The 20,561-nt window shown below is 30.5% G+C and overlaps 1 long non-coding RNA gene and 1 pseudogene across 1 annotated transcript; both read left to right on the plus strand.

The window, feature by feature from the left end:
* The first annotated feature begins 5,869 nt into the window (after positions 1 to 5,869).
* Positions 5,870 to 11,007, plus strand: LOC129296272 (protein RRP6-like 2; annotated as a pseudogene).
* A 7-nt stretch (positions 11,008 to 11,014) lies between these two features.
* LOC129296274 (uncharacterized) lies at positions 11,015 to 13,480 on the plus strand. Its single transcript, XR_008589742.1, has 2 exons — positions 11,015 to 12,162; positions 12,827 to 13,480. It is a non-coding gene; the product is annotated as an uncharacterized LOC129296274 (long non-coding RNA).
* Positions 13,481 to 20,561: the final 7,081 nt, after the last annotated feature.

The raw sequence follows: 20,561 nt of genomic DNA on the forward strand, positions 1-20,561 counted from the left end.
TGCTTGTGAGTTCTTCTGCACCTAATAAATTGTGAGATGAAGCTATTTTGTCTGCATGTTTTTTATAAAATAGGATACCTCATAAGAAAACAAAGAAAACATCTTATGAGTTATGAAAAGGGTTTACCCCAAACTTAAAATATTTAAAAGTGTGGGGGTGTCTTGCAAAATTTTTATTGACTGATCCTAAAAAGAGAAAAATTGGCTCTAAAACTTTTGATTATATGTTTATTAGATATGCTGAACAAAGTGCAGTGTATTGTTTTTAGTTTTAAAAAGTGATGTTTTAGACCAAAACACAATTATAGAGACTAAGTATGCTAAATTTTTTGAACATATTTTTCCCTTAAAAATTAAGCATGTTTCTAAACCTGTTGAGAATTTAGAGTTTGAACAAAATTTAAATGAGGATTTGGTTTTAAGAAGAAGTAAAAGGCAAAGGAAAGAAACAAGTTTTGGAGATGATTTTTACACTTATTTAGTACAAGATGAACCGTAAGATTTCTATGAAGCTATTTCTTCTTTTGATGTCAAATTTTAGAAAGAAGCAATAGAAATTGAAATTGATTCTTTAAGAAAAAATAAAACTTGGGTTTTATCAGATTTTTCCTAAGGAGCTAAGGCTATTAGGTGTAAATAGATTTTTAAGAACAAATATTTTTCAAATAGTTCAATTGATAAGTATAAAGTAAGGCTTGTGGCTAAGGGTTTTACTCAAAAAGAAAATAGAAATTATTTAGACACATTTTCTCCTATGACTGGAATCTCTTCTATAAGAGTTCTTATTGTTTGGCTTCAATTTACAAACTTTTTGTTCACCAAATGGATGTTAAAACTACTTTTTTAAATGGTGATTTGGAAGAAGAAATTTACATGTTATAGCTTGAGGGATGTGTGATTCCTGGGCAAGAAAATAACGTTTGTAAACTTGTAAAGTCTTTGTATGGCTTAAAACAAGCACCTAAGCAATGGCATGAGAAACTTGATCAAGTTTTGACAACTAGTGGATTTTCTACTGTTGAAGTAGAAAGGTGTGTTTATACAAAGCTTGTGAATAATGATTGTGTGATTATATGCTTGTATGTGGATGATATGCTAATTTTTGGCTCTAGTATGTGTGTTGTTAATGAAATAAAAAATTTTCTTTCTTCAAATTTTGACATGAAAGATATGGGTGAAGTCAAGGTAATTTTGGGTGTAAAAATCATAAGGAATGAAAATGGAATCTTGCTTTCCCAAGAACATTATGTTGAGAAAATTCTTAGAAAGTTTGAACATCTTAAAGATGCTCCTCTGAGTACTCCTTATGATTCGAGTGTGCAATTAAAAAAGCACAAGGGTGACCCAGTTGCTCAATCTAAGTATGCACAGATTATTGAGAATCTGTTGCATTTGATAAACTTTACAAGGCCTAATATAGTTTATGTTGTAGATAGATTGAGTAGATATACCCACTGTCCAGGCAATAAACATTGGGAAGCTCTGGTGAGAGTCTTGAGATATTTAAGAGTTACCATGAATTATGGTATATTATATAGTAGATTTCCCGTGGTATTGGAAGGATACAGTGATGCTAACTGGATTTCGGATTTAGAAGAGACAAAATCTACTAGTGGTTATATATTCACTCTTGGTGGTGGTACAATAACCTAGAAGTCTGCAGAATAGACAATCAACATAAAATCCTTAAGGGATTCTGAGTTCATTACCATGGAGCTGGCTGGGACTGAGGCTGAGTGGTTGAGAAATTTCTTAGCAAGTATTCAAATAAGTGAAAAGCCCACACCATCAGTGTCTTTACATTATGATAGCCAGTCTGCAATAATAATGGCTAAAAATAAGACATTCAATGGCAAAAGTAGACATATTCAAATGAGACATAATATTATGAGGCAGCCGCTCAAAGATGGGGTCATCTCAATCAATTATGTAAGATCAAAGTTAAATCTGGCGGATCCATTAACTAAATCCCTAGGGAAGAAATTTATTATTGAAACATCGAGGGGAATGGGACTTAAGCCTATTTGAAATTAACAGTGATGGCAATCTAACCTTTGTGATTGGAGATCTTATGAAGAAGGTTCAATGGGTAAGAACAAGTCACTTGTTAGTTCTGCTAGCATCGAATTTATCTCTTCCTATGGCTTGAGAAAGTGCTAGAATGCATTGAACGGAGGCTGAGCGAAAGCTCTTAATGTTTTTATAGTCCTCACGGATGGTGTATTCATTGCAAATTCACTTGATAAAAACACCTATATAAATGTGGAGTGGGGCCGCTCCTATGAGATCGTGGTGAAATCTCTAGAGCATTTGTTAAAACTAGGTGTGCGCATGGCCGATAACGTGTAAAATCATTGTTAATAGTAGAGACTGTGGGGGTATAATCTGATTAATAAGACCTCTGACACACACTCAAGATCTATTGGTTCAATAACGAAGTTACACTGACTTTTCTATGTACTAAGTTTTATTAGTTTAGGTTTGGTTCAAGTCGACAGACACCAAATTCAAAGTGATTATCCTCCGTGTGAATAAATTAGACGAACATAAATCCTTTTGACACATGTGGGGGATTGTTGTATGTGTGTCAAAAGTGTGTGTGTGTGTCAAAGTCCCACATCGACTAAAAGAAAGACTCTTCTAGTGTATATACACTAAGAAATGAAGTGGGCTAGTAAAATGGGCTTGGAGGAGAAGTGGCCTCGCGCACATGAGACAGGCCAACTCAGGGCAATCGCAGTTTAAATCAGCCGATTCGCCCCCCTGCACGCAAGTTCAAGAGGTAATGAGTTTCTTTTACTGGATTATTTTTACAAAATAAATAATTATTTTTGGCTTGCCAGAGAAACTCAATTTTTGGCTGTCTAAAGTTTAAAATCAAACCAAGAACGTTTTTTGATCATTAACCAAATTAATTTTCTAAACATTTTGTCTTCCCAACATTTTAGACAAGAGGTTAAATGCATTTTATGTTTGCGTAACCCCAACGTTTCCAGACAAGTGTTTAAATGATTTTTATGACAGTGTAATTGAGCCTTTAATTCAGTGGTAACCCCCCAACATTCATGTCTCCACCTTCGAGTTATATATAGCCATGGGTGCAGACAGAGCGAAATAAGCCTCTCGAGTTTTTGGGGTTCTCTCCTCCCTCTATCTATTCGTCTGTGTTTACTTTTAGTCCCTGTTGTTCTGTTCTCTCATTCCGCTGAGGAAGTGCTTGTTTAATCTTGGGGAACTGTCGGTCATCGGAAGGTGTACCAGAATAGTTCTTAAGGACAGTGTCCTTTCGGGCACGACTCAAGCAATTCGTACTCGCCGTTCGCATTTCTGCCAGTGTCGCCAACAACATGGGCAGAAAAACCATGGAAGACATTCTCATAAAATGTGAAGAATGTTGGCCATTCAGCAAACTCATAGGAATACTAGTGGTGGCGAGTAGGAAAAAACGAAAGGCTTCATTTCAAAACTGATTCAAAAGATTAACGTCTTGGAAGGCTAAGAAGTGGAAAATGAGAGAGGTGATTCTCAATGGTGAATGATATGTTCCATTGTTGAGCTTATCCAGGTCAGGATGAGAATTGGGCACGTTAAAGCTCAACAACGTTTAAGAATTAAAGGAATTGAAGGGCATTTTGATCATTTACAAAGCATAATATCAATTTATTGCCTTAGTCATGTAGTGTAATTTCATAATTGTTTTGAGATTGATGTGAAATAAAGTCTTATCCCCAATTCTACAATGAAGTTCTCCATAGTTTCATCCATTAGACCACTATAGATTTAAAATTTTTGTATTAACAAGTTTTAAAGTTACTTAAAAAATTTGGAGAAAAAAGTATACTTAAAAATGATTTTTTATTGGAATTTAAAAAATATATTACTAAAAATATTTAGAATTATACTATTTTATTTAAATTAATATTAATTTTATAATAATTAAATATATACACTACCAATATATTCAAGACAAAATGACAAATAAATCCCTCTAAAATAGAAAAATAATAATTCTATCTTGCAAAATGTGATAATGATAATGAGGTCCTAGAAACCTTCCTGATATTAAATTTATGTGTGAGATGACTTTGTTACTATTCTATAATTAATTTCATATTATTGACAAATTTGATATATGCATTTTCAAGTTTAGTTTTATTAATGACTAAAACAATTTAAAAAATCACAATTTTCTTCAATCAGCAAGATCCAACTAATTTTATATTTATAAATTTAGTATAATTATTTGCTAGTCTGATTCTTTCGATGATTAGAGCGATTTAGAAAACCATAACATTCTATTAGCAAAGTCTAACTAATTATATATCATTTAAAAATTTACTATAAGTATTCGTAAGTTGGTTTCACAAATGACAAAAACAGTTTATAAAATCATAACTTCTTAAACTACATAGGGATGCTAAAATAATTTTATGCAAAAATTTTATCTCAAAGAAATTTGTTGAAATTTCATTGTCATTATTACATCTCAAACGATCAAATTTTTAATTTTTTATTTTAGATTGATTTGTCCATCATTCTTCCTATAATCAACATGGCTGATAAATAATACAAGGTCATATTTACAAAAGACAATGTGACCCATCTTAATTTTTATGTAAACGCACAAACTTCAATTGATAGAACAGTAACGCAACGGACATTAAATACATTATTAAGTTTAAATCGACGCTTGTTCAGTGATTTTTCTCAAATCTAAATTTATCATCAATATATAATATAATAACTCTAATAAATTATATTATGCTATTACATTTTAAAAGGAAAAATAACATAAGATTAAAATAGAGAAATATAAAAAATACGTTAAATATTTAAAAATACTTAATTCTTAATTTTTAATCTATAATTTTGTTAAAATTATTATTTTATTCTTATAATATAATTCTCTACTTTTAAAAAATCTCTTTTTCAATTTTAAAAACTTTAAATAATCATGCTAATATTTAAATAATTTAAAAGTTTGTATTAAAATTAATAAAATAAAAAATAAAAAAATTATATTAAATACTTTATTATTTATAATCTTATTTTATTAATTTTTTTAATTGCATGTTTGGAATATTATTTTTTTCAATTTATATATTTGAATTTTAAATTTTTTTATTAAATAAATACGTATATATAACTTAAAAAATTAAAATATAAATATAAAAGTAAAAAATATACTTCTTCCGTTATAAAATATAAAACATTTTTAATCAAATTTCATCTTTCAATCAAGTTTCATCTTTCAATGAAATAAGTTACTTTTAAATTAATTCTATCTTTTTATATTTAACTCTGTTAAATATTCTATAATAAATATAAAGTCATTATTACTAGGAGCATTTAAAAAAACAATGATTATATCTTAAAATATTAAAAATACTTTATATTTTTAAATATTTAATTCGTTAAAATTGCCTGCATTAATTTTTTTTGGTGATTTAAACTATTTTTTGATAAAATTTTTATTAAAAAATATTTTAATTTAATACATACATACATATAATTATATGGTGAATTACTTGAGTGAATGAAAACGAAATCTATTTATGTATTTATATTTTATAATTATTCATAATAAGAAAGGTTTTTATATGATTTTAAAATGAAAAAAATATTTATGATTGAAATAAAATAGATGAGATCATACTATTCTACCCATAATTTAATACTTTACACTGTGATTAAACTTTAATCTTTGGATCTTCTGTTCTAAAAAGGATCTCTTCTGTTCAAAGCGAGTCCAAATTTCACATGGATTTCATCGCCACCGGCAGTTTCATGCCTGACACGTGACATAAGCATATAAATAGGGACCGGGCGACGGCCGTTGCTCTTCGCTTTTAGCGACTCCCTGGAGTGATCCCGGTGCCGAAAGGTAGAGTCCTCAAACTGTGAACCTAGACCTAAGCCACTCACAATCAACTTGAGCCTCAGTGGCCCCAAAAACTTTTACTTCGATCACAGCTTCGGCGAATTCAGCAACCCAATTCAAGAAATCACAAAGAAATCGCAGCCGATGCTTCCAAATGTTGGTGCTTCAGTGCATCCATCGGACATGGCTTATACTAAGGATATGGGAGATGCTTATGAGTCGTTGGTTAATGTGAAGGATGAGGCGTCTGAGCGTTTCGATGTTTGTCTGGATGAGTTTCAGAGGATTGGGAAGACAGAGCAGGAGACTAGGCACTCAATGGGTACACTTGCGAGCTCGGAAAACGGGTTTCAATCAGTTTGCGGGAAAACAGAGGAAGGGGGTAGTATTGTGGAACCGGGAAAAGAGGCAGCACTAGAGGATAGGAAAACGACCGTGCCAAAGCCAAAAGTGCCGTTTCATATACCAACTATTAGGAGGCCTCAAGACGAGTATAACATACTAGTTAATAATTCAAACCAACCTTCTGAGCATGTCTGGTTGCGGAGGAGTGATGATGGTCAGAAGTTTATTCATCCTTTGGTTAGTTTCCTTGACAGGGTATATTGTCTGCTTTAATTTTTCTAATAGCTTCATGGCCAACTGCTTTCATAGTTTGTGAAGAAATGATACACTTTGATCGGGTATTTGTTAGACTTTCTTCATAGTAGTATCATTCAGATTGTATATGTATCTTGAAACTATGCAGTTGACGCGCTTAATTCCATATAATTAGACTCATCTGACATATCATTTCGGCACCCACTAATCTGGGTATCATTGCATGAATTCAAAAGCTGAAGATCTATGGAGTTCGATTGAAATTGTATTTTAAAACAGGAAGGACTTTGTTTTGAAATGCCAATGCTTTTCTGGCATTTGCCATTCGGTAGTTTTGTTTGTCTGAAATGGGTTTTCATAGTTATGTTGTATCTCCTGTAAGCAATGTGAAATTTGAGTATCTTGCTTATGTTTTATTGTTTGTGCTTGATTTTTTTTAAAAAAAGTCTCTGTTCTTTTTTGTCTTCGTCTTATTCTTCTATCTGTACTGAATAATACTTAATAATTTCAAGGAGAAACGCTCTGCCTTGGATTTTGTTGATAAAGATTGTGGGAACTTCGAGCCAATAAAGCCTCCCTCAATAGATTGTATCCCTTTCAAGGTAGTGAAGGATGTCAAGGATCTGAAGGAGTTGGCTGCCAAGCTGCGTGCTGTTAAAGAATTTGCGGTAACACGTTTGGTATTCATTCAAACTTGACTAGAACTTTTCTACATGACCTGAATGACCTTTTTGTCTTGCCTTCAAATATCTAGGTGGATCTAGAACACAATCAATATTTTCAAGGATTGACTTGCCTGATGCAAATCTCAACCAGGACTGAAGATTTTGTGATAGACACTCTGAAGCTGCGTGTACATGTTGGGCCCTATTTAAGGGAAGCTTTCAAGGATCCTGCCAAGAGAAAGGTCTGATTTTCATGATTACTTTTTTGTCTCAATCAACTGATTTGCCTTACTCTCTTGACCGTATTTATGGTTAATTAGGTCATGCATGGAGCAGATCGAGATGTGCTGTGGCTTCAAAGGGATTTTGGCATTTACATTTGTAATTTATTTGACACTGGCCAGGTTTGCTTAGAAAGATCTGAATGTTCAATTTTGAGATCTATCCTGTGAATAATTGTCAATCTTAAAAAGATTAACATGTATGTGATGATGTTTTGGCTGAAGAAAAGCAATGTAATGGTGAAATGAATTTTCAGTTTTAAGTTATTTATATCCGTTTATGCTAGCAGTATCTCTGCATGCATATGAAGAAAGAAAATGTATAACTGGTTTTTGGGCAATCTGATAAATCAGCTTCTTAATCTTTTATCAATAGTCGTAATGGTTTATTTCTTAAACTAATTGTCCAAGAAAAGTTTGTGCTTCACGAAACAGTAGTTGGAGTATTTTGTTTTATGTAGACTAAGTTAGGACCTCCTGTTAAACCACTTAGAGGTAATAAAATTTGATCATTTTGTTTCATTGTTGAAGAGTGTGTGCGAATCACATCTTCATGAAACTTATTCCAGATATGTCATTGTCTCATTGATTGAGCCTTTGCTTGCTTGTCTGATCTAGACCAATGGAATTATGTGCCCTAGTTATAGAGCTGCCTTTTGAAAGTGGTAATTTATCTACATCAATGTTTTGAGACTCATTGCTGCTATTTGCATAGTTTCCTTACTAGCCAAATATGCTTAGGAGCAGTTAAAATATTATGTTTCTATTTTGAAGGAACCTAATGGAATTCTTTGTTTAGCATTGAATGCATTTAGAACGAGCTGATATGTTCTGCAACAGTAGAACTGATGAAATGATGCCTGTGAAGTTCTCTTGCAGTTGATCCTCCTTGACCTACTTTCCTTACTTACCATCTCAGCTATTTTTAACTTTTTTTAACCTTATTGTGATGTATGACCATTGCATTTTTATTTCATTCCTCAGGCCTCAAGAGTGTTAAACAACAACAACAACAACAACAACAAGCCTTTATCCCACTAGGTGGGGTCGGCTACATGAATTGCAAGACGCCATTGTGCTCTATCATTTATCAAGCTTTTAGGAATGTAAACAAATAGTATGTATGCTTTTTCCTTTCATAGCTTTTTCAGAATACAATGCCTTTCAATTGTCTTCACTCAGATGTTTTGCTGATTTTTGTAGCATGATTATTCCATGTTAATCTCACCTACATTTTTTAATATTGATGAGTCAACTTTTTGCGGATACCAGCATGCAGATTCGAGACTACGTCCTCTTCCTAATCAGATGCTTAGGTGCAATTATATTTTGGACTTCTTGAATATGATCATTTCTTGATTCTTGTCCTTGTGCTCCTTTAGTTTCTTATTCCTTTTCTTTTTTTCTTTTTCCATTTTTTAAGGTTGCCACTGTCACTATAGTCAAGTGATGTTCACCTGAAATTTGCAGAAGACGGAAAATTTCTGTCATTATTTAAACTAGAACTGACCACATTTCTTTATCATATAGCCATATATTGCATTATAGCTTTTATTCTGTAGTCAGAGCACCCTCAGGATGTTCGAGTGATCTTGTTACCTAAGCTTGATTGAAATGTTAACGGCATCTTACAGTGCCCTTTGTAGAAAAGTAGCTGCACCTAAGCAAACTAGCCCCATGCATTTCTGATTTCAACTGCGCAATTTGTCTATTAACGTATAAATCTCTCCCTAACCTGGAAAAATATCATTGGTCTCTGCTAACTTCGTTTCTCATGTCAGATTCTAAGCGTATGTTATTGTTTGACAATGACTAGTAAACTTCCCCTAGCTAATTTTATCACTGCCATCTAATGAAGTGATATTCTGATGATAGATATGCCAGAAAAGATACTCACTTCCTGCTGTATATATACGATTTAATGGGAATGAATTTATTTGGATTATCTAAAGACTCTCAAAATTCTGATAATCCTTTGCTGGAGGTAACTTGTGAATTTCAAGAAAGTCTTGCTTTGGGGATGCTATTGCTTAATATTATTGAAAAAACTTCATTTCGTTGAGCATCAGTATTGCATACTTCTCACGGAGCCAGCAGTTTATTCCTATTGGTTTCAAAATTTATATCTATTGGGTATTTCTATTTCTAGACCTTGAATGAGTATTTTCTTTAAGCTTTAGCAACTTAAATTTGATGCTAGTTCTCCAATAATTTATGATCATTCCTATTATCTATCAAGTTATATGCTTGTTTGCTGTGAAATTGAGATTAAACATGTTAGATGAACATTGCTGTAGGCAATTTCATCCTAAAAGTTTAGGGATAGTATTAATCTGTGTGTCTTATGCGCCTCTTTTCTAAAACCCCTGTGGGCTTGAAGCATAGATAAAATATCATTCCACTTCCACTATTATTGTTCTTTTTAAATGAATGGAACTGCAAGGACCTGAATTTCTAATTGAGTGGCTCAATACCATGTGATTGACCATTTATTCCTAAAAAAGCTCAAGCTGTTATTAGAAAGCTTAAGTATGCTTTTGATATGTGTGTGTATTTTTTGGCCGTATATATCTATCCATAACAAGTATGTTCCTGTCAATTCTGTATTATATAGGTTAGACTAGAAAGGGTGATTGTTTGACCTTTTTGTTCTGTAAAGTCAGGCATTGTTCATATCCTGGGTCCTAAATCTTTAACCTGATAGAAAATTAACACAAGACAGTATCTGTGATTTGACAATTAATAAAGTCTGTTACCTTGAGGTTTCTATCATTAACAGGTGTACAGGCTCAGTTATGATGTCTTCATGCAGCTCTATGAGAAAGAGCTTCTGACTGAGAACTCCTTCCTATTCATATATGGGTTTGTTACCTTCTTTCAAATGTCAATCTTTCATTAAGTAGACAGTGTTCTCAACTTTCAATATTTACTTATTTTATCTTTTCTATGTCCTTTTTTTTCTGGGGTATGAAAATTTAATTTTGTCCTGTAAATTTTGTGTTTGCATTTAATGCCTGCCAAGAGTTGTAAATCGAAGTCCAATTACTGTTTTCTATCCAGGTTGCAAGGGGCTGGTTTTAATGCTCAGCAATTGGCAGTTGTATCAGTAGGTTTCTCTAGAATTTTTTTTTTTTTTTATTGCTATCACCCATTTGTGTTATTTTTATCAGTTGCCCACTGCTAGTTTAGTCACACTACGCTCATTGCATGGCTTCAGGGGCTTTATGAATGGCGGGATATTGTTGCTCATGCAGAGGATGAGAGCACTGCCTATGTATTGCCAAATAAAACTCTTCCGGAAATAGGTAAATCAAATTGTTTAAACTAGTGTCATCTTTTCTGCTGAGGTAGTACTTCAGTTATGTTGTACGTGTCAACCTTTTTTTTTTTTTCAATCTGTGTAAAAGCTAAGCAGATACCTGTCACGAAAGGCAAACTACAAAAATTGATATAGTCAAAGCACCCATATGTTGAGTGCAACAATGATAGCATTGTCAGCATCATTTTACATTCTATGCAAAATGCTTCCACATTTGAAGAAGTTGCACGAAAATTGAAAGAGGGACGTGTCACAACTGTGAGTATCATTTAACGTCTGACATTAGATAGAGTGGGCTGCAGTTTTGCTCCGCTATGTGATGGCTCTTTATTGTATTTATAATTAGCCATTGGTGGTTTGGGTTTGAGGGGATAGGATCTAAATTTTCTTGGCTTTTTCAGTGAGAGTTTGCGACACAGCTTTACATCAAGCTTGATTTATTCAACATATTTTTTTTGACAAACAAATTATTGGAATCTTGATTTGTATTTTGGCTTTTATGTACTTGATGTGTGCTCTTATTTAGTGACACGACTACATATACAAGGACTTAAAATGTGAATGTAACCTCAACTTTTTTTCTCTTCGCTTTGTCCTTTAGTGAATAAAATAAAGAAAAATTGGAGAGTGGTGAAGGATAAACATAGGTGCAGTTTCTTATTTGACGAGTGTAGGCTGTTCAATTATATGACATTGTGTGATTTTCGAGAAATGTATGGTTCTCCATCAACCTATATGATTCTTGTGTTTAGACTGAAAAACTATACATTTGTTATGTTTTGGTTGAAGAATTTGGTAGTAAGAATATAAAGAAGTAAAAGAACTGTATTTTAAGTGTGCTACATTAACTCACTGTTCTAATTGCATCAAGGTGGTCATAGTCATTTATCGTGCTCTGTTTAGTTTGCAACTAGTACTAAGATAGAAAATGAAAATAACTGGCCATTATTTGGTTATAATATCTGGTTTGTGTTTGCTTATTGAACTGTGCAATGCTTGCAGGCATTTGGGGATATAGCTGATAAATACAGAACCGAACCTCCCTTACCTAAAATGCCTAACTCAAATATCACAAATGCGAGAAAACAAAGTGTTGGAGATGAAAGTGCCAAATCACCACTCTCTTTTGGCCAACTTAAATTTGAATCAAATAGTCCTACTTCAGAATTTTCTCAGGGCAGTCTCAATATTTCACTACAGAGGGCAACTAATACTGGCATTTCCTCTACTGCAAAGATTGTGAAAACTCTATTTTTTGTCTCAATATTTTGTCCTCTAAGAAGGAACACCAATTTAACAGTTAATTATCAATGGGTAGGGTTATGATCCAAATGGTCAAGTGCTAAAAAAGCCTAGCAGTGCTTTTATTGCACCACCGGAAATTCAACTTCAAAAGGGAAGCCCAATTCTGACAAGGTAATCTTTCCTCTGTGTATAATATCTAAGGTTGTTTCTTTCTTGTAGGATGTTATCCCCTGATTTTTCTTTCGGTTTTCACTTATATTTTGCTTTTTTCCCCGGCTATGAAAGGAGGGTTAGCAAAAGATCCTGTGCGTGCATAATATGGTGAGAATAATTGGCACCTCCCACATCCACCGGCACACACAGCCCTAGCCACGCTTGGGGGTGGATCATCAAAAAATGGGCACCCTGATTGCCTTCCTTATGAACTTGACAAAGTTTAATCATATCCCAATCCTGTTGCATTAGAACACGAACACCTTTCACCAAATCCCATAAGAAATGAGCCTTACTGCATAATTGGTTCACTTGTATGATGGCTTCCATGGAATCTATGAAGATGCAGATTCTCCTGGAAACTTTGTCTCTAGAAATCTGCAGCATATTGCATGCCCCAAAGCTCGACCTACATTTTGCTGTTTAATGAGGCGTCAGCCATTTGAAGATTAGACTAACTTTCAAATTCTAGTTTTTGGTTGGTTGTGAATAGAGCCCAGTGGCATTGTGTGATAATTGTAGTCCACCCCACTTAACGGGATAAGACTTGTTATTATATGTCTTTGTCTATTTCTAAGCTGCATTTGGAATTTGATACCCTTTGACATTTGTTATTTTCCAGAGAAAGGAAGAGATCAAGCTAAATCAGATCAGATTCTCTGTCAATCTAACTCCTCGTCCATTTTTGGGTGGCAATGACAAGTCAAGACAGATCATTGAAACTCCTAGCATGGCTCTTAGAACTTCTGTGGCCCAAAAACATGCGAACGATCCAGAGAGTATGACATGCCACAACCAAGAAAACGCAAATCAGCTCAAGGAGAAAAGTTTTGCGTCCAATATTTTGGTTAAAGAGAAAGGAGATGAGCCAATGTCTCTCTTAGAATTATCGTTAAACTTCGAAAGATGCTTCCAGACAAACAATCAAAATAAACAGTCCTAGAAAACTTGAGAGCTCAATGGCTTATTGCAATCGATGCCACATTTGATTATGAAGAGAAAAGAAAACAGGTTATGTTTGAAGACCATGCAGAGAAAGCATCTTGCTATGGTGATGTTGGGATTACACTGGTCCTCATCAATGCGATTGAGGGAGGCAGTTCCATCTTGAGAGAGAGTCAAATTGCAATTTTACGTTGGTATTATTGAAAATAGATTTAGGCTATGTACAGGTGAATGGAAAAGGCAAAACGATGAACGGATCAAATTGAGCAAAAAGAAATTCATATTGGATCACTTACTTGGTTTCTTTAAGATGCCTGGTTACAATTCGATATGAGCTTTGCATGAGTAGTAACGTATTATTGGACCCCGTCCGTGTATGTAACTACTTATCTGTTTTTGTTTTGGTGAATGTAGCTGCTTATCTTTCTTTTGGTAGCTGTATCAAGGGCTATTGTTCTTCCCCCAAGAAGCTGGTTCGGTAGGATGTGCAATGTGTAGTTAAGATTCTCCCAATATTCTTTTGGTGTGTGACGTAATAGCTCTAGCTAACTCGTGATGCCTTTGACATGGGTGGTCTATTGACTGACAAACTTGGATCCAGTTTTGATACAAATTTACTACAAAGCTATTACTTTTTCCTCAAAAAATGAATTTAGTGGAGTTTGCAACAGCTCTTCTAAAGTCTTTATGATGTGGCATTGATATTCGATATAACATGTTGATTGGATCCTGAGCCAAAAAAAAAAAAGTGAAAATAAAAATAGTAAAAATATTAGGTGCACTTATGGGAAAACTCTGATTTGTTTTTAAATTAGAAAAAAATGAAAATTAAAATATATTGAAGTTACTGTGAATAAATAATAAATAAATAGTAAAAATAACAGCAATAGTTCGTTTTATTTTTAAATAATATATTCATTCTCACAAAACCCTTACATCCTTTGAGTGTAAAAGATTAATCCCGACCAGAATTCGTGGCTGCTTGACCCCTCGTTAGCTCAGATGGACTTTGTTATATAAAAAAAAAAAATAACTACGTGGAAATGCCTCCCGGATGTGAAAAAAAATTAAAATGTTCGCAAAACAAATGAGCTTATCTAAATTCCCCAAAAAATAAAGGACCTTATCGTAAACCATCTATCATGGAAAATTGAAGCAGGACATCTAATTCCCCTTAGGCCACAATCGTCATATATCAACTTGGATAAATTTGCCCGCTGGAGGAAAAAAAAAAAATTGTGCTAAAAAAATATAGATTAAATTTTTAAAAATTTAAAAGTGTGACCTATTTACATTAATATATAAGAAATTTATCATTGATATATAAAAAATTTTTATCATTAAAAATTTAAAAATTTATAAAGGATTTATCATTAATATATAACGATATATCATTGACAAATATAATAAATTGATTATAATACAAAACATAATAAATGTTGTATTGTTTGCTTAATTTAGTCTTTAATATTAGTTAAATCTGCAAAAGCCCTAGCAGTAGTAGCAGTTTGTTATTATCCAATTTCTTCATGCATCAATCTCAGGAAAAATCTCAAGTTCAGATGTGGACATAAAAATAAAATATTAGGATTTATTTGATTTATGTTTGAAAAAATATTTTTTATTTTTAGAAATAAAAAAACGTTTGAATAACTGTTTTGCAATTAAATATTTTTAAAATTATTCTCTTTTTGTTTTAAAAAATAAAAATGAAACTATCTTGAAGCTATTATCATTTTTTTTATTTTAAAACATATTACATTTGATTATTGTAAATTACCTTCAATTATGATTAATCACTATTGTAATTCATCACCATTAACCATTGATGATTAGTCAACTATCATTATCACCCATTTTTAACTCTAATATCATTTTCAAATTAACATAATCAAACATATTTTAATTTTGTTTGTTTTAAAAGCAATTTTTAAAAATTGATTTACATGATGAATTTTAGAAATTAAAAAAAAACAGAGCAAAACTAAACAAGCACTTAGTACCTTCCTTTCTCTTATTTACATGAGAACTAAATACAAATCCATTTGTATTTACAAGTATTCTCACTTGATGTGTGTGTATGCTGTTTTAAAAAGTTGTTTATCACTTTCTCACTTGTTGCTCATCTCCGTCTTGCTTATCTTTTTCAGAGATGATCCTGACACGAAAGAGATGTTAATGTATGAAGAAGATGCTTAGTCATGTGATAAAATTACACCTAAGTCCTATAAAGAGAGAATTTATTATAAAAAAAATTTCATAAAATTTATAAAATACTCTCAAATTTTAAATCATCCACATTTATAACTTGATAAAAAACATTTATAATTAAGCAACAGGCATTTATAAGTTATTATTGTAAGTTGTCATTTTTTTTATAAATTATAAATGTATAAAATTTAAGACTTGAAAGTATTTTATGAATTTTATATAATTTTTTAGTTAAAAAAGTCTCTTTTATGAAATCTGGGCGTAAATGTTCTTAGTTATATCTCATGCATTCTGTTCAGCCACTTGCTATAGCTTCTGCATGCAACGCCCCCTTGTCCAAAATACTCACCCATTGTGTTACCAAAAAAAATAAAAAAAGAATCACATTTATTATCTCTACCTCATCTAAAATTATTTAACCAGCTCCATGAAAAATTCTTTTTCCTTTCAAATTAAGCATAACTAGGTGGTTTTCTCATTTTATGTGACCTGATTTTTATCTTGAATGATGCTAGCTTACAGGTTCAATCCTACTTTACCTCTCTGTAATCAAGAAATAGATCGTACTATTTATAAGTATTATTAATATGACCTGATGTTAATATGTTTACGGATACCGATTGATGTTAAATTTAATAGAAACTATTAAGTTACTGGACTTTATTGGTTTCTAAAATCAACATATCAAAGAATCAGTTCAATGAACGAAAACAAATTGCGTGAATTAATAACTAATTTTCTTAAATATTCTTCTATAACGCAAAACAGATCATCTAAAACGCGTCATATATATATATATATATATAGAAGACAATGAAAAAATGATTGAAAGTGATAAAAAAAAAAGTTCAATATACCCACACACGAAAAAAAGATCCTTGACTTATGAAGGGATTTTGCGAAAATTGTTCATCGCTCTAAAGAAATTAATCACATATCACGTGCATTTTTAGTTTGTTAAAAGTAATTAAATATTTTGAATTTTTTAAATATATATTTTTTAATTTTAATATTAAAATCTTATAAATACGAATTTAATTATCATGATTAGTTTAAGCAGACTTGTAAGTTACAAATCAATAGTTTATTATTTTGGCTCTTGGCCTCGGACAAGAAAGAAAGAAGAAAGGTTCTTAGTCTCAAGTGCTTGTGTCAGGGAAACGTAAAATTGAAACAAATGAAATTCAAAAATCAAATCAGTATTCAACAGAGTGGATGAAACCAGAGGGCTTTGTGGACACGTGCCATCCCGTGGTTACACCGTTCGCAACCGCGTGCCGCTTGTGACTGCCACGTGATGGATGACTCTAAGCTACGTACCCTAGCGCCGTGAAAGCTGCTCATTCTTTGATTTTTCTTTTCGTCCATTCCGTCTCATGATCTCTCTCTCTTTTCACACGCAACACCATATTTCCTGATTAAGAGCGATGAAAGGTTTGGGTTTTATTTCATTTGGGTGAAAATCAGGTCCAACCAGGCCAGTTCCTTTGGCAAATTACAAACTTATTCAAGTTAAAATGAATTCATTTTAAATGGTTAAAGGATATTTTTATTTTTTAATTTTACATAAAATTAAATTTTTATCTTTAATTTTTATAAAATATCTTTTCAATCATTTAATCATAAAATCATTGGCTTCATCAGACAAATTTTTTATATTAAACTTTTAAATATTAACAAAATATTCTTAAAGGTTAATATATTAAGTTTATTTTTTAAAAAATAATAATGATTAGTATAAAAAATAATTATCTGAAATTAGTAACATTAGAATTTGATAACTAAAAAAATACTTTAACTTATAAAATCAAGACACTAACTTGAAATTTCATATGAAGTTAGATGACAAAAACGTACTCTATCTTTAAAAAAAATCACAAATTTGGGTTGACTTGATTTAGATTAATCCAGCAATGTTGGATATTTTTTAAATATTTTTTTCCATAATTTTTTAATTTTTTGAAGAATTAGCTTTAAATTCATGTTCGCTTTCCAAAATAAATATTGCAATGTGAAAAATCGTACTTGTACTCATAAATAACAAAATTTAAAATTATTAATTCTAGTGAATGAAAAGGTTATTGATAGAAATATTGAAATTGCAGTTTATTTGATTTGGATTCTAAAAGTACAAGTAATTTAGTGTGTATTTAATTTTTAATTTATCAAAAGTTTATCTGCTGAAATTTATATGACAAAAGTCAGTTTAATAAAGTTAGTTCCGATAACAAAATTTAAATTTAGATATTTTTTTTAAAAGTCAATTTAATAAATTAAAAGTTATTTAAATTAATGATAATTTATACTTTTTAAATGTACTTTTAAATATGTAATGATAAAAAAGGATACTGATTTATGATAATTGATAATCTTTATTGTATATATAATATATTAGAAATGTTTAAAAGGTGTAGAAAAATAAAATAACATAAATTTAATATGTTAAATAATAAGAATAAAAAATGTAAATTTTAATATTAGAAAAAATTAAAACATAATAAGGGTATCTTTTATCACTTATAAAAATAGGTATAATTCAATTTTCATTTACAATTTCAAATCCATCAAAAATAGAGCTGACAAATTTACATTTCAACTACATCACAACCCATATTTAAAAAATTATTTTACTCACTTAAAAATTATTCAAATAACATTTAACATTTCAAAAGTTAAAAAGTTAATTTCAAACGTTAAATCTTAATTATTGAAGCACCCCCATAATGTTACACGGTATCCCTCGTGTTCTAGTTATGAGATAAAATTAATTAATTTCATGACTTTTAATGAATAACCATTAATAATTTTAATTTATAAAAAATATTTGACTTTTAATTTTTCCTTCATTCCAATTAATTATCACAATAAAATTCACGTGGAAATTATAATTTCAAACAATTATAATGTAAAATTTTAAAAAGACTAAGTATTTATCCTTTTATCTCTATAAATATGTTAAAAAAAACTAAATCTCACACGTTGATAAGAAATTGTTATTTAGTTAAAAGCACGTTAGACCACAATAATTTTTTATGTTCCTAATAATGTCATAATTAATATGATAGTGATAAGTAAAGCGTGTAATTGATAATTAATATGTCTTCATTTTTTCAAGACATTGAGGCAAAATTGTCCTTTTAGTTGAATTTATCATGACAGTCTTATATTTACAAATAAGTCAAGTTCATAAAAAAATACTTTCTCCATCCTAAATTATAAACATTTTTAAAAAAGATTTAATGTTTTAAAACATGAGATACTTTGATAAAAATAAAGTTTTATTAATGATAATTTTTCAACATTACCTTTTTTTCATGTATTCTCTCTCTTCATTATTTGTTCATTAGTGGAAAATTAATAAAGTGTATTTTTAAAAGCTTATATTTTTGTCTTAAAAAAAGTAAGATTATAAAGTGTATTTAATAAGCTTTATTAATAAATAAAATTTTATTTAAAAATACCTTATAATTTAAAACGAAAGGAGTATTATACATGTAGGAACAAAGAGAGCACATCTTTACTTTGTATTTATAGCCAAACAAGACTTTAAAACCTTGTCCAACAATCGGATTAGATGAAGTACTGATTTTGTGTCAAACAAAGTAAGAGATGATTGAGGAGAGTTAGCAGTGAGGATTGAATTTAGAAAAAAGAGCTACTCTTCCATGATATAATGAATTTAAATTTCTGCCAACAAATGCATTTGTATTTAATGTTTAGTTGTACTTTAAATATGATTGATTGTCATTAATAGGAGGACAATTGTGCATAATAAAAAGACAGAAAAGTTAATAAATACTCCCTTTATTCTTATGTATATATATAAAAAAACTACTATTTGTTATTTTTTTATTTATAAATAAAATTATATATTTCAATAAACATTCATTCTAATTTTTATAAATTATTCATCATGAACTCATAATTTTCACTCACGATAAACAATCAACGGGGACTTATTTTGATTAAATATAAAGGTATTTTAGTTTAATTTTTCATTTCCAAACACAACTGTTATTGTTAAATGATTTTTTTAAAACTACACGATATAATTATTTTTTTATATATAGCAATGGAGGGAGTATAAATATAAAGGGTAGAGGTACATTTTTTTTTCTTAAAGTATACTCCAATAGCTTCTCAATACTTCAAACTATTTGATATAGTATTTTTGTTCTTAAAATAACTAAAACAGTCACCTTGATGCTAAATAATAGACATTAACCGTTAATATGATGAAAGAGAAGGTAGCTTGACTATTTAACGGACATTTGTAAATATTTGATGTTAGAATAAAAAATGTTATATTTTAATTATTTTAGAGGTGGCAATTATGTATTAAATAATGTAGGATATTGGATGTTTCTTGAATAATACTTCTAAAACCCTATACACACACATCATCCTTTTTTTTTTTTTAAATACGGTGCTATTGATTGAACATTGTAAAGACAAGAGATATATTAGATATGGTTTAGTTGAATAGGCGTTGTTCAGTTTTAAACACTTTTTATCGATCTACAAGAAGTTAAAAGACGAAAATTAAACACAAGTGTGTACCAGGTTGAGACTTGAGAATGAGCATGAAAAAAATATTGCAAAACACATTGAAGACTTTTAATTGGGGTTGTTGTGTTGCGGGTAGCTGGCATGTTGCCCCCAAATCAATTCATTTATCCCCACAGTTTTCCATCCTATTGGACTGAAAAACATTAAGAAAAATGATAATAAAATCTCATGAGAATAAATCAACGATAATTAAGTTCTGATAAAATTTTATGCAAAATAAATTTTAAATATTAATTTAAATAGTTATAAACTGAAATTTGAATTGCAAACTTTTGTTATATTTATAATTTAAAACATGCTATTAATAAACAATCCCCTGTATAACTCACTCTCTCCAATCTTTATTATAAAACATATCTAATTAGTTCACGAAAATAGAGAGAAGTGGTTAAGACATTAAGTTATTAATTTTATCTAAAAATTAAGTAAATTTTTAATTTTACCTCTATTTAAATAGAAAATTTTCAAATGTCTATCACATTCACTCTCATGATTAATGAGTTTAAATAAAAATAAAATTAAAAAATATAATTAATATTCCATCAAGTGTCATATATTAAAAACTAAAATATCTTTCTATAAAATTTTAAATAAAAATAAGATTAAAAAATATAATTAATATTCTATCAAGT

Source organism: Prosopis cineraria, unplaced genomic scaffold, assembly GCF_029017545.1.
Source record: "Prosopis cineraria cultivar Desert tree isolate PC_DT_omini unplaced genomic scaffold, ASM2901754v1 PC293, whole genome shotgun sequence".
Taxonomy (NCBI): domain Eukaryota; kingdom Viridiplantae; phylum Streptophyta; class Magnoliopsida; order Fabales; family Fabaceae; genus Prosopis; species Prosopis cineraria.